A 14342-nucleotide genomic window follows, 5' to 3' on the forward strand; every position below is an offset into this window, starting at 1 on the left:
CCGGGATCTTTCTCTGTCCTTGGCTCGCTCTCTCTGTCTGTGTCCCTCCCTCTGTCTCTGTCCCTCACCTTGCTTGCTTTCTCTCCCTCCACCTCCCTATCTGTCCCTCCCTCCGTCCCTCCCCCTGTCTCACTGTTCCTGCCCCTTGGGTTAGATTTGGCCTCAGTACCACTTGGTGCGGTACATGCTGTTAACACCGTGGGATCTTGCTGTTCTCTGTGTCTCCCATTGTTGTCCAAACGGTGGGTGGGGGTGGGAGAGATAAAGCCCCTTTCTCACTGAGCAGGGTGGCTGGGGGAAGCCTGGGATCTTGCTGTGCATGAAGAGACACACAGTCAAAAGGCCAGTCAGTCAGTGCACATCCTCCCTCTGACCCCACCCTCTTCAGCCCCGGGGCTTGGGCTCGGTGGGGGGGGGGGAGAGGGGGAGGGGGAATTGTAGATGATGAAGACCCAGAGGGGGCTTTTATAGACAGTAGAGGTGGAAGGGGAGTGTTGTTACGGGGGCAGTTTGAGGGAGGGGCAATTAGACCGGGACAAGGGTTTGAGGGGGGTGCAAAATGTTTGGGGGAAAGTGCAAGAGTTGGGTTTGGGGAGGGGCAAAAAGTCTAGGGACAGGCAGAAATGCAGGGGCAGGAAAATGGGATGGGGTCCAGGTGGGGGTATGGAAGTTGCTGAGTTGGGGCAGTTTCCAAAATTTGAGGGGGTTAGAAATAAAACAGAGGAGGGGGAGAAATCAATGAAATGATATCCCGCTCCCCCACCCCTCGACATTTTTGACTCTACCCTCAGTTGTGGGCATAATTGGCAGGGGGCAACATTGTTAGGGGGCAAAATTGAGTGACATAAAATAGTGGGCACAGGAGTGGCATAAAATATGAGGGATGGAGGGAGGGGGCATCTATGGGGGAGTTAGTTGGTGGGAAGGAAATAAAGCTACATCGGGTGGGGGGGCATTTAGACAGGGGGTTGGGGGGATTTAGTGGGAGGGGGGAACAGACTGGGTTCAGACACAACATCCCATGGGAACCGTAATTGGGGAATATTTGGGGAAGGGTCAGGCTGTGCGGGGGAATCAGATAAAGCCCCTTTCTCAGAGAGTGGAGAGGTGATGGGAGACTGGGATCTTGCTGTGCCCCCCCACGGGCAGCCTCCTCACATGCTCTCTGTGTGGGTTGGTCAGGATGGGGGGTAACAGGGAGAAGAGGTGCCCATAAGAAGTGGGGATTTGATGGGGGGCTATTTGGGGGCAAGTCCAAGGAGCCCGGGACAGGACCCCTATCATTTCAGGAGGGGAAGTAGGTGCTAGGCACGCTGGGCCGAACGTCCTCTTCCTGGGGTGTGAAGGAGTCTGGAACTGGGATCTTGCTGTGCATCGATGATGTTGGGGGGGTGGGGGTGGACTCACAGGCTGCTCCGCCCACACAGACTCATTTACCAAAGCCCAGGGGGTGGGGCTCAGTGGGGGGAGGGGGAGGGGTATAGAGGAGACAGAGGGAGGGGAAGAGGCAAAAATACAGGGGGTGACAAATGGGGAGGGGGGGTTTCTATAATTGGTGCAGGGTCACAGGGGGCACATCTTGGGGAAGGGGGCAGAAAATCAGAGGGGGGTTACAAAATGGGGGCAACTGTGTTCCCCCACTCCCATTTTTGATCCTTAACCCCACTCCCCGTCCCCCAACTCTCAGAGCCCTGATCAGGAGGGGTAAGATTGTGCGTGTGTGTGTGGGGGGGGGGGGGGTACGATTTGGGGAGTGGGGAAGGTGAAGGATTGGGAGATGCTAAATTGTGGCCACTTCAGGGTGGGGGTGGCAGAAAAACCAGGGAAAGGGGGAATTTTATAGAGGGGGGCGTGAGGAGTGTTTGAGAGGGTGGGATGTGGAGGGGTATAAAGGTACATGGGTGGGGGGGGAGGAGGGGGCAAGAAGCAACAGTGGGGGAGAGAGAGAGAGAGACTGTGGGGGGAGAGAGAGAGAGAGACAGCAAGAGAGAGAGAGAGAGAGAGAGACAACGAGGGAGAGAGGGAGGCATTAAGGGAGAGAGGGACACAGACAGACAGAGAGACAGACAGACTGAGACAGAGACAGAGAGTTTGGTTCTGGGAACTACACATACAGTCAGAAAATCCTGAGAGAATCTCAGCAAATACCCCCTCTCTTCCCAGCCCAGTGTGTGTCAGGGGGACTACAGTCAGGCTCTTAGACACTAGTGTGGGACCGATGTTGAATATTTTCAAACTGCACTGAGACAACTAACAAGGCTTCAAACTAAAAGAGGTGAACAAACGAGGAATGGGAACCCTTTGCTGCCTGAGAATTAACATCTCAGTGGGCAACAAGATCCAACAAGGTTCCTGTGCTGGGAATTAACATCCCAATCACACAGAGCCCTCCCCAGGGAGCAGACTGACAGACGTTGCAATTTGACAGAGATTGCAGGGGTGGAGTCCACAAACCCCTCAGTGAGAATGGTTTGGAGATGTCAGTGTTGGACTGGGGTGGGACAAAGTTAAAACTCACACAACACCAGGTTATAGTCCAACAGGTTTATTTGGAAGCGCTAGCTTTCAACGTGTCTGCGTGGGTTTCCTCCGGGTGCTCCGGTTTCCTCCCACAATCCAAAGATGTGCTGGTTCGGTGAATTGGCTGTGCTAAATTGCCCGTAGTGTCAGGTGAAGGGGTAAATGTAGGGGAATGGGTCTGGGTGGGTTGCGCTTCAGCGGGTCGGTGTGGACTTGTTGGGCCGAATGGCCTGTTTCCACACTGTAAGTAATCTAATCTAATGTAAGAGCGCTGCTCTTTCATCAGGTGGTTGTGGAGAATAAGATTGTAAGACACAGAATTTGTAGCAAAAGTTTATGGTGTGATGCAATTGGAATTATAAATTGAAAAAGACCTAGATTGTTTGTTAAGTCTCTCAGCTTTTAGAATGAACATGTTGGTTTCAGTTCTTTCATATATAAATCTCAGAACATTTTTAAAGTTAGATTGGTGTCATGTCGGCCCAGATAGTGTATTGAAGGTGTGAGGTGTCCTGTGTGAGTCTGTCTGTGTCCCAACAGTCAAACTGATTCTAACCTAAAAAATGGATTTCCAGAATTTTCCATGGAGCAAAATAAAATGTAATTCTGCAAGCACAAATTGACCCCAAACATCTTTGGTCCAGCCTGTCCATGCCGACCAGATATCCCAACCCAATCTAGTCCCACCTGCCAGCACCCAGCCCATATCCCTCAAAACCCTGCCTATTTATATACCCATCAAAATGCCTCTTAAATTTGGGAGAAGATTTGTAGCTCGGGTGCTCGTTGTGGTTCTGTTCGAGAAGCTGGGAATTTGTGTTGCAGATGTTTCCCTGTAGGTGACATCCTCAGTGCTTGGGAGCCTCCTATGAAGCGCTTCTGTGATGTTTCCTCCGGCATTTACAGTGATTTGTATCTGCCCCTTCTGGTTGTCAGTTCCAGTGTGTTGGGGTGGTTGCTTTCGTAGTTTAGGACAGCAGACAAAGGCAGAATGACGGTCATCCTGGACAAAGCAGAGTACATCCAAAAAGCGCAACAACTACTTGCAGATACCAACACCTACCAAAAGAGGGAGTTTGACCCCACCCCTCAGCTCACCAATAGGATAAACAACACACTGAGGAACCTACAAAAAAAACAGACAGATAACCAGATATGACCTACAGAGAATGAAACCTGAAAGCAACAACACCCCCAGATTCTATGGACGACCTAAAGTGCACAAACCAGACATCCCACTCAGACCCATAGTATCACTACCAGGGACACCATCACACAAACTGGCTAAAGAACTACAGCAGAAACTGAAACACCTGGTCAACGGATCCAGACCCTCTATACAGTCAACACAGGAATTCTTGGACATCATCAGAAATATACACATAGACAAGGAAGAAACTATGGTCTCATTCGATGTAACGGCACTGTTCACCTCTATCGACAAAACCCTAGCCAGAGAAACAATAGCCAACCTGCTGGACATACAGAACAGACAACAGGACATTGAACCTATCAACAAAGGCAGCATACTCAAACTACTGGACCTGTGCCTCACAACACACTTCACATTCAACAACCAAATATATGAACAAATCTACGGCACACCCATGGGCTCACCCGTCTCTGGACTCATAGCAGAAACTGTAATGCAAAGATTAGAACAAACAGTCTTACCGCAAATTCAACCCAAACTCTGGGTCAGATATGTGGATGACACCTTTGTAATCATTAAAAACACAGAAATAGAGAACACACACCAGAATCCGATTCACTAGAGAGGAAGAAAAGGACGACCAACTCCCATTCCTAGACGTGCTGGTACAGAGAACACCGAATGGAGAATTCACCACAAAGGTATACAGGAAAGCCACACACACAGATCAAGTCTGAAACTACGAAAGTAACCACCCCAACACACACAAAAGAAGTTGCATCAAGACACTGTTCAAAAGGGCCACAACACACTGCAGTACACCAGAACTGCAAAAAGAGGAAGAAGAACACCTCTACAATGTATTCGCCAAAAACGGATACCCCCGCAATTTCATCAACAGATGCCTAAGGGAAAGACCACGGAATGAGGACATGCCACAACTCAAAGGACTAGCCACACTACCATACATCAAAAACATCTCTGAACTGACAGCCAGACTACTGCGACCACTAAGACTCATAACAGCACACAAACCATCAGCCACTCTCAGACAACAACTCACCAGGACGAAGGACCCAATACCCAACATGAGCAAAACCCCATGTAGTGTACAAAATCCATGCAAGGACTGCACAAAACACTACATAGGACAAACAGGAAGACAGCTAACAATCCACATCCATGAACAGCAACTAGCCACGAAACAACATGACCAGCTATCCTTAGTCGCCACACAGTCAGATGACAAGCAACCTGAGTTCGACTGGGACAACACTACTATTATAGGACAAGCCAAACAGAGAACAGCCAGGGAATTCCTAGAGACATGGCACTCATTCACAGATTCAATCAATAAGCACATCGACCTGGACCCAATATACCGGCCACTGCAGCGGACAGCTGGAACTGACAACCAGAAGGGGCAGATACAAATCACTATAAATGCCGGAGGAAACATCACAGAAGCACTTCACAGGAGGCTCCCAAGCACTGAGGATATCACCTAGACAGGGGACGAAACATTTGCAACACAAATTCCCAGCTCGGCAAACAGAACCACAACATGTCTCTTAAATGTTGCAATTGTACCAGCCTCCACCACATCCTCTGTAGGTCATTCCATACATGCACCACCCTCTGCGTGAAAAAGTTGCCCTGTAGGTCTTTTATATCTCTCCCCTCTCACCCTAAACCTATGCCCTCTAGTTCTGGACTCCCCGATCCCAGGGAAAAGACTTTGCCTATTTACCCGATTCATGCCCCTCATAATTTTATAAACCTCTATAAGGTCACCCCTCAGCCTCCAATGCTCCAGGGAAAACAGCCCCAGTCTATTCAACCTTTCCCTGTAGCTCAAATCCTCCGACACTGATACCATCCTTGTAAATCTTTTCTGAACCCTTTCAAGTTTCACATCATCTTTCCGATAGGAAGGAGACCAGAATTGCACGCAATATTCCAACAGTGACCTAACCAATGTCCTGTACAGCTGCAACATGACCTCCCAACTCATGTACTCAATACTCTGACCAATAAAGGAAAGCATACAAAACGCCTTCTTCACTATCCTATCTACCTGCGACTCCACTTTCAAGGAGCTATGAACCCTCACTCCAAGGTCTCTTTGTTCAGCAACACTCCCTAAGACCTGACCATTAAGTGTAAAAGTCCTGCTAAGATTTGGTTTCCCAAAAGACAGCACCTTGCATTTATCTGAATTGAACTCTTTCTGCCACTTCTCAGCCCATTGGCCCATCTGGTCCAGATCCTGTTGTAGTCTGAGGTAACCCTCTTCGCTGTCCACTACAACTCCAATTTTGGTGTCATCTGCAAACCTACTAACTGTAACTCTTCTGCTCACATCCAAATCATTTATGTAAATGACAAAAGGTAGAGGACCCAGCACTGATCCTTGTGGCACTCCAATGATCACCAGGTCTCCAATCTGAACAACAACCCTCCATTACCATCCTCTGTCTTGTACCTTTGAGCCAGTTCTGTATCCAAATGGCTAGTTCTCCCTGTATTCCATGAGATCTAATCTTGCTAATCAGTCTCCCATGAGGAATCTTACTGAAGTCCATATGGATCACATCTACTGCTCTGCCCTCATCAATTTTCTTTGTTACTTCTTTAAAGAACTCAATCAAGTTTGTGAAACATGATTTCCCACGCACAAAGCCATGTTGACTATCCCGAATCAGTCCTTGCCTTTCCAAATGCATGTACATCCTGTCCCTCAGGATTCCCTCCAACAACTTGCCCACCACTGAGTTCAGGCTCACCGGTCTATAGTTCCCTGGCTTGTCCTTACCATCCTTCTTAAACAGTGGCACCATGTTTGCCAACTCCAGTCTTCCGGCACCTCACCTGTGACTATCGATGATACAAATATCTCAGTAAGAGGTCCAGCAATCACTTCTCTAACTTCCCACAGAGTTCTCGGGTACACCTGATCAGGTCCTGGGGATTTATCCAATTTAACCGTTTCAAGACATCCAGCACTTCATCCTCTGTAATCTGGATATTTTGCAAGATGTCACCATCTATTTCCCTACAATCTATATCTTCCATCTCTTTTTCCAAGTAAATACTGATGCAAAATATTCATTTAGTATCTCCTCCATTTTCTGTAGCTCCACACAAAGGCCGCCTTCCTGATCTTTGAGGGGCCCTATTCTCTCCCTAGTTACCCTTTTGTCTTTAATATATTTGTAAAAACCCTTTGGATTCTCCTTGATTCTATTTGCCAAAGCTATCTCATGTCCCCTTTTTGCCCTCCTGATTTCCCTCTTAGATATACTCCTACTTCCTTTATACTCTTCTAAGTATTCACTCGATCTATCCTGTCTGTACCTGACATATACTTTCTTCTTTTTCTTCACCAAACCCTCAATTTCTTTAGTCATCCAGCATTCCCTATAGTTACCAGCCTTCCCTTTCACCCTGACAGGAATGTACTTTCTCTGGATTCTTGTTATCTCATTTCTGAAGGCTTCCCATTTTCCAGCCGTCCCTTTACCTGCGAACATCTGCCCCCAGTCAGCTTTCGAAAGTTCTTGCCTAATATCGTCAAAATTGGCCTTTCTCCAATTTAGAACTTCAACTTTTAGATCTGGTCTATCCTTTTCCATCACTATTTTAAAATGAATAGAATTATGGTCGCTGTCCCCAAAGTGCTCCCCCACCGACACTCAGTCACCTGCCCTGCCTTATTCCCCAAGAGTAGGTCACGTTTTGCACCTTCCCTAGTAGGTACATCCACATACTGAATCAGAAAATTGTCTTGTACGCTCTTCAGAAATTCCTCTCCATCTAAACCTTTTAACACTATGGCAGTCCCAGTCGATGTTTGGAAAGTTAAAATCCCCTACCATAACTACCCTATTATTCTTACAGATAGCTGAGATCTCCTTACAAGTTAGTTTCTAAATTTCCCTCTAACTATTATGGGGTCTATAATACAATCCCAATAAGGTGGTCATCCCTTTCTTATTTCTCAGTTCCACCCAATGTGTAGTGCAGAGGGGTCACCTGTCATGTGACATGAACCCCAGGTCCCAGTTGAGGACATCCCTGTGGAAACAGATTTTTTGGTGCAACCCGTCCATCCCGACCAGATATCCCAACCCAATCTAGTCCCACCTGCCAGCACCCGGCCCATATCCCTCCAAATCCTTCCTATTTATAAATCCATCCAGATGCCTTTTAAATGTTGCAATTGTACCAGCCTGCACCACTTCCTCTGGCAGCTCATTCCACACACGGACCACCCTCTGTGGGAAAAAGGTTGCCCCTTAGGTCTCTTTTATACCTTTCCCGTCTCACCTAAACCCATGCCCTCTAGTTCTGGAGACCCCCACCCCAGGGAAAAGACTTTGTCTATTTATCCTATCCATGTCCATCATGATTTTATAAACCTCTATAAGGTCACCCCTCAGCCTCCGATGCTCCAGGGGAAACAGCCCCAGCCTATTCAACCTTTCCCTATAGCTCAAATCCTTCGACACTGGCAGCATCCTTGTAAATCTTTTCTGAACCCTTTCAAGTTTCACAACATCTTCCCGATAGGAAGGAAACCAGGATTGCATGCAATATTCCAACAGTGGCTTAACGAAAGTCTTGTACAGCCGTAACATGACCTCCCAACTCCTGTGCTCAATATTCTGACCAAGAAAGGAAAGCATAACAAACGCCTTCTTCACTATCCTATCTACCTGCGAGTCCACTTTCAAGGAGCTATAAATCTGCACTCCAAGGTCTCTTTGTTCAGCACCACTCCCTAAGACCTTACCATTAAGCGTATAAGTCCTGCTAAAATTTGCTTTCCCAAAATGCAGCAACTTACATTTATCTAAATTAAACTCCATCTGCCACTCCTCAGCCCATTAGCTCATCTGGTCCAGATCCCGTTGTAATCTGAGGTAACCTCCTTCGCTGTCCAATTTTTGTAAGATCTGCAAACTTACTAACTATACCTCTGCAGCTTTCATCCAAATCATTTACATAAATGATGAAAAGTAGTGGACCCAGCACTGATCCTTGTAGCACTCCAATGATCACCAGGTCTTCAATCTGAAAACCAACCCTCCATTACCACCTTCTGTCTTCTACCTTTGAGCCAGTTCTGTATCCAAATGGCTCGTTCTCTCTGTATTCCGTGAGATCTAACCTTGCTAACCATCCTCTCATAGGGAACCTTGTTCGAATGCCTTACTGAAGTCCATATAGATCACATCTACTGCTCTGCCCTCATCAATTTTCTTTGTTACTTCTTCAAAAACCTCAGTCAAGTTTGTGAGACATGATTTCCCACACACAAAGCCCTGTTGACTGTCCCTAATCAGTCCTTGCCTTTCCAAATACATGTACATCCTGTCCCTCACGATTCCCTGCAACAACTTGCCCACCACCGAAGTCAGGCTCACTGGTCTGTAGCTCCCTGGGCTTGACCTTACCACTCTTCTCAAACAACGGCACCATGTTAGCCAAGCTCCAGTTTTTCGACACCTCACCTGTGACTATCGATGATACAGATATCTCAGCAAGAGGCCCAGCAATCACTTCTCTAACTTCCCACAGAATTCGAGGGTACACCTGATCAGGTCCTGGGAATGTATCCACTTTTATGCATTTCACGACAGCCAGCATTTCCTATTCTTTAATATGGACATTTTGCAAGATGTCACCATCTATTTCCCTGCATTCTATGTCTTCCATGTCCTTTTCCACAGTAAACACTGATGCAAAATGCTTATTTTGTATCTCCACCATCTCCTTCAGCTCCATACAAATGTTGCCTTGCTGATCTTTGAGGGGCCCTATTGTCTCCTTGGTTACCCTTTTGTCCTGAACGTATTTGTAAAAGCCCTTTGGATTCTCCTTAACTCTATCTTGTCCCGTTTTTGCCCTCCTGATTTCCCTCTTAAGTATACTCCGACTGCCTTTATACTCTTCTAAGGATTCACTCGATCTTCCTGTCCAAGCCTGACATATGGTTCCTTCTTTTCCTTTACCAACCCCACAATCTCTTTCATCATTCAGCATTAGTCATCCAGTCATTCAGTTATTCAACTCCAACTTCAAATACACAGGAGGCGCAGGGTTAAGGTGAGAGGGGGAAAGTTTAAAGCAGATGTGCGAGGAAAGTTTTATTCCACAGAGGGTGGGAGGTGCCTGGAACACATTGCCAGGGGAGATGGGAGGAGATACTGTCACAGAGTTTAAGGGACATTTGGACAGACACGTAAACAGGCAGGGAATAGAGGGATACGGACCATGTGCAGGCAGAGGGGGTTAGTTTAGAATGGCATCACGGTCAGCACAGACACGGTGGGCCGAAGGGCCTGTTCTTGTGCTACACTGCCCTACATCCTCTATGTTCCCCACTATTATTTCCCCAGCCTCATTCTCCAGGGCTTTGTAACTGTTTCAATGGCCATGAATGTGCAGAGAGAGGGAGCAGGATCAAAGGGTTAAATGGCCCGTTCCTGTTCCTGCAGTTACACAGAAACAGTGACTCGCATTCAAATACCAAAATATCGAAGTTGTTTCGAAGTAGATTATTCAGTAATGAGAGAGCTCCGTTTGTGTTTGCGTTCACCTCCTGCTCACATTTCAGGCATTCTTTCTCCCATTGGGAACTCTGAAGTGCTGTAAATTATATCAAATGTTGCACAACTGCAATTAGTTTCATTGCTTCGGCCTTGAGGTATTAGCTGCCCAAATTGGAGGTAAAATTACAGGTTGCAATAATAAGTGTGAGGCTCAGAGAAACAGCAATTCCTGCAAATGCCCGACATTTGTAGACGGAGCAGCTTTTCAAGAGTCAGAGTCACAGATGTGCAGCACGGAAACAGACCCTTCGCTCCAACACGTCCATGCTGACCAGATATCCCAACCTAATCTAGTCCCATTTGCCACCACTTGGTCCTTATCCCTCCAAACCCTTCCTATTCATATACCCTTCCAGATGCCTTTTAAATGTTGTCATTGTGCCAGCCTCCACCATTTCCTCTGGCAGCTCATTCCATGTACGCACCACTGTGTGTGGAAAAGTTGCCCCTTAGGTTCCTTATATAGCTTACCCCTCTCACCCTAAATCGATGCCCTCTAGGTCTGGACTCCCCCTATCCTATGAAAAAGACTTTGTCTATTTATCCTGTCCATGCCACTCATGATTTTATAAACCTCTAGGAGGTCACCCCTCAGCCTCTCCCTATAGCTCAGATCCTCCAACCCTGGCAACATCCTTGTAAGTCTTTTCTGAACCCTTTCATGTTTTACAACATCCTTCAGACAAGAAGGTGACCAGAAGTGCCCGCAATATTCCAAAAGTGGCCGAACCAATGTCCTGTACAGCTGCAACATGACATCCCAAATCGTGTACTCAGTGTACTGACCAATAAAGGAAAGCGTACCAAACACTTTCTTCACTATGTAATGACCTGTGATTTTACTTTGAAGGAACTATGACCCTACAGTCCAAGGTCACTTTGTTCAGCAACATTCCCCAGGACCTTACCATTAAGTCTATTAAGTCCTGCTCGGATTTGTTTCTCCAAAATGCAGCACCAAACATTTACCTAAATTAAACTGCATTTGCCACTCCTCAGCCCATTGGCCCACTGATCAAGATCCCATTGTATTCTGAGGTTGAAGATCTACGACCCCTCTTGGTTCGAGATCGGCCAAAAGAATCAACGAATGTGGTCTGTTCAAAAAGCAAGGGACATTAGTTGATTGAATTAAGGCCCCTTGACACAATTCTATCCAGCAACACAGAGGTTAAAGCTTCTGTGTTCTGTGGTGAAGTTGTGCAATTCCATTTGAAAATTACCATTATTTATATGTTTCTAAAGAGGTAGTACAGCCTCATTACAAGAAAGACCAATACAATAAGGTGATATGATTTACAACAAGTTAATTCATTGATATTTCCCAGCAAAGGGTTCTTAATTAGATGAAAATTGTAACACTGTGACATGATTGACAACATGCTAATCCAATGGTATTCCTTGGAAAAGAAATCTTATTAACGTAAATTGTTACGCCATGAATTAGTTCAAGGTTAGTTCAAATGGTCAATTAATGTGTCAGTATTCACTTTATGAAAATTCTATTGTCCTCTTAACTTTGAATTTCAGCTTAATTCTGCAAATCAGCAGTCCAGGTTCACAGGGTACAATCACTATTCTCAGCCATTTTATAGTTTTCTTCTTAAATTGAAAAATCATTTGGTGGTTAATAAAAATCTACATATACCTGTTGCCTAAATTCAAATTTTAGATCCTCATTCCCCTCTTTGGTCATTCTATGACCACACCATAAAGGCATGGATCAAATTATTCCAATTTGATGGCAGCAAAAGACTGCCGTGCTTCCTCTTCATCCGAAGGGGAACCAAAGGCAGGCAACAGTGTTTCCTCATCTTCATCTCAGTGGAGAAGAAGCATTTTCTGGGTGGAACCGATACGGTCAATAGAAGGAAATATTTTAAGCAATAATACTGAACTATAGCAATACCAACAAAAAGATCAATTAAAACAACAGCACCATCCATAGCCATATTAATTAGCCAGTTGTACCATGAGCCAAAACCCCAATCTCCCCATCCCGCACCTTCACTCATTTGGTTGACAAAAGTGCGAACATTATCAATATGTTCAGTAATGTTTTCGATAAGATCAGTGACCCCCCCCCCACTTAATGTATTTTTCTTTAACTATAGAGCAACTCCATCTTCCTTCACAAGTATGTAATCGGTTTTGTCGGGTAAATAGACGCAATTCTGAAAGCACGTCTCTGATTTCTGTTTAGTCAGAACTCATCTAATTTCCAAAAATTGTAAGTCTGCAAATGAAATAATTACGATTTTGATGACTAATAATTCCTGAAGACCCTCCTAATGAAAGAACGCTCAGAGCTGCATATGCCAATGAGTGAGTTTTGTTTCTTGATATAGCCTTTGGATTCTTCCATTCTGCACAGAAGGCAGGAGAAACTGAACATTTAAAAGGGGAATTATGATTTCGTTGCCAGGTAATTGGACAGGGAACAGGAGTTGGAAGGAGTGTTCCGACAGCTACGGCATGAGGAGTACTTGCTTCATTTAGGACAAGGTAGTTAGATACTTTATTATAATTGAAAAAACTCCTGGTTTAGTGCAGAGACTAGAGGGCCTTTCCCAGTAAGAAGCGGGCCGATCTTTGTAAATTCCTGGGGTATGGGGATAATCCATGATTATATACTTTGGGTCTGGGTGCTGAGGGTGAAAATCATCTCATCGAATAAGGTGAGTTTCCTGATAAGAAACATGGTCGACATCCCAAAACGGTTCTACCCGTCCAACAATTGGGAAAATATTTGTGCCGCTAGGGGTATCATAATAAAGGTGGGTGTTATTACCCTCTCCACATAGAGTTTGAATTCCACTCGTAATAGGGATACATTTTTCGTTCAGGCATACACGTGAGATGCAAGGTCCTTCAGAAAAGCAGTGGCGACTAAAACATTTAATCATAGCACAGGGAAAAAAAATAGGCACTCTTACATAAGTGCACCCCCATTCCTTCCCCTTGCAGCAATTTGGACAGGATATTGCAGATTTATTGCAGGAAGTCCTTAAACAAGTAGCAGGTGGGGATAGGTAATAACTAAAAAGATATTACGTGCTGGAAATACTTTAGCACTATTCCATACCCCCATGTTAGGATTTGGAAGAATAAAAGGGGTCAGGGAGTCTCTTGCTGAAATAAGAGTCTCTTACTTCATCCACTCCAAAACTTTTATTATGGGTTTCAAGAAATGTCCCCCCTTTGTCTCTATTACGACGTGATCTATCTGAAAGGGGACAAGGCTTACCAGGAATGCCCATAGTACAAATGTAATCAAACTGGCACACAACACCTTTACAGGGTAAAGACCATTTAGACCTGTTCTGTAAATGAACTGTTCATCTTTTTGATGCAGTTGACCACCGCAAAAGTCATTCTTGGCAACATTCAGTCTTTCGGCACACAAGGACATCTTCCTGGCATAGTTGGTACACAGTCTCTGTTTGTGCAGGGAATCTGTCCCTTCTTGTGCACAATGCTGGCAATGACGAGGCCACACAGCAGGTCAAGTCGATCTTTATCATCTCCCCCCTTGCAAGCTTGGAGATTGCGAAGTGTCCATTGTAAGAAAGGATAAACCATTTCTTCCTTGTATATAAGTATATACAATATGCATATAATCGATTAAAATAGGCAGCAGCGAAAAAATACCACCAACTAAACCACCATCTTCTGGCTTGAGAATCACGGGAGTACCTATTTGAATATTGAGCCCACTGTAGAAGATAGATATTGGTACAGTCTTAAAATTATAAATCATCATTGTTCGGTATTAAATACCTAAGTGAAGATAATAGCTCAGCCAGACACTCCTTCTTAGATCTAACAGCCCAATCCAAAAATAAATCAAATCAACCACCTGGTATTCTTATAACGTCCATATACAAAGCAAAGATATTTGGGCTGAGGTCGATGTATGAAATCAACAACTTGATAATTCAGTCAGTAGTAGATTGTAGTATAAAGTACCTGTAGTTATTTCAGAAATGGAAATTTACAAATTACTTCCAAATTTCAAAACAATATTGAAAACAATCCAAACACTAAACCCA

Source organism: Hemiscyllium ocellatum, chromosome 38 (genome assembly GCF_020745735.1).
Source record: "Hemiscyllium ocellatum isolate sHemOce1 chromosome 38, sHemOce1.pat.X.cur, whole genome shotgun sequence".
NCBI classification, from domain to species: domain Eukaryota; kingdom Metazoa; phylum Chordata; class Chondrichthyes; order Orectolobiformes; family Hemiscylliidae; genus Hemiscyllium; species Hemiscyllium ocellatum.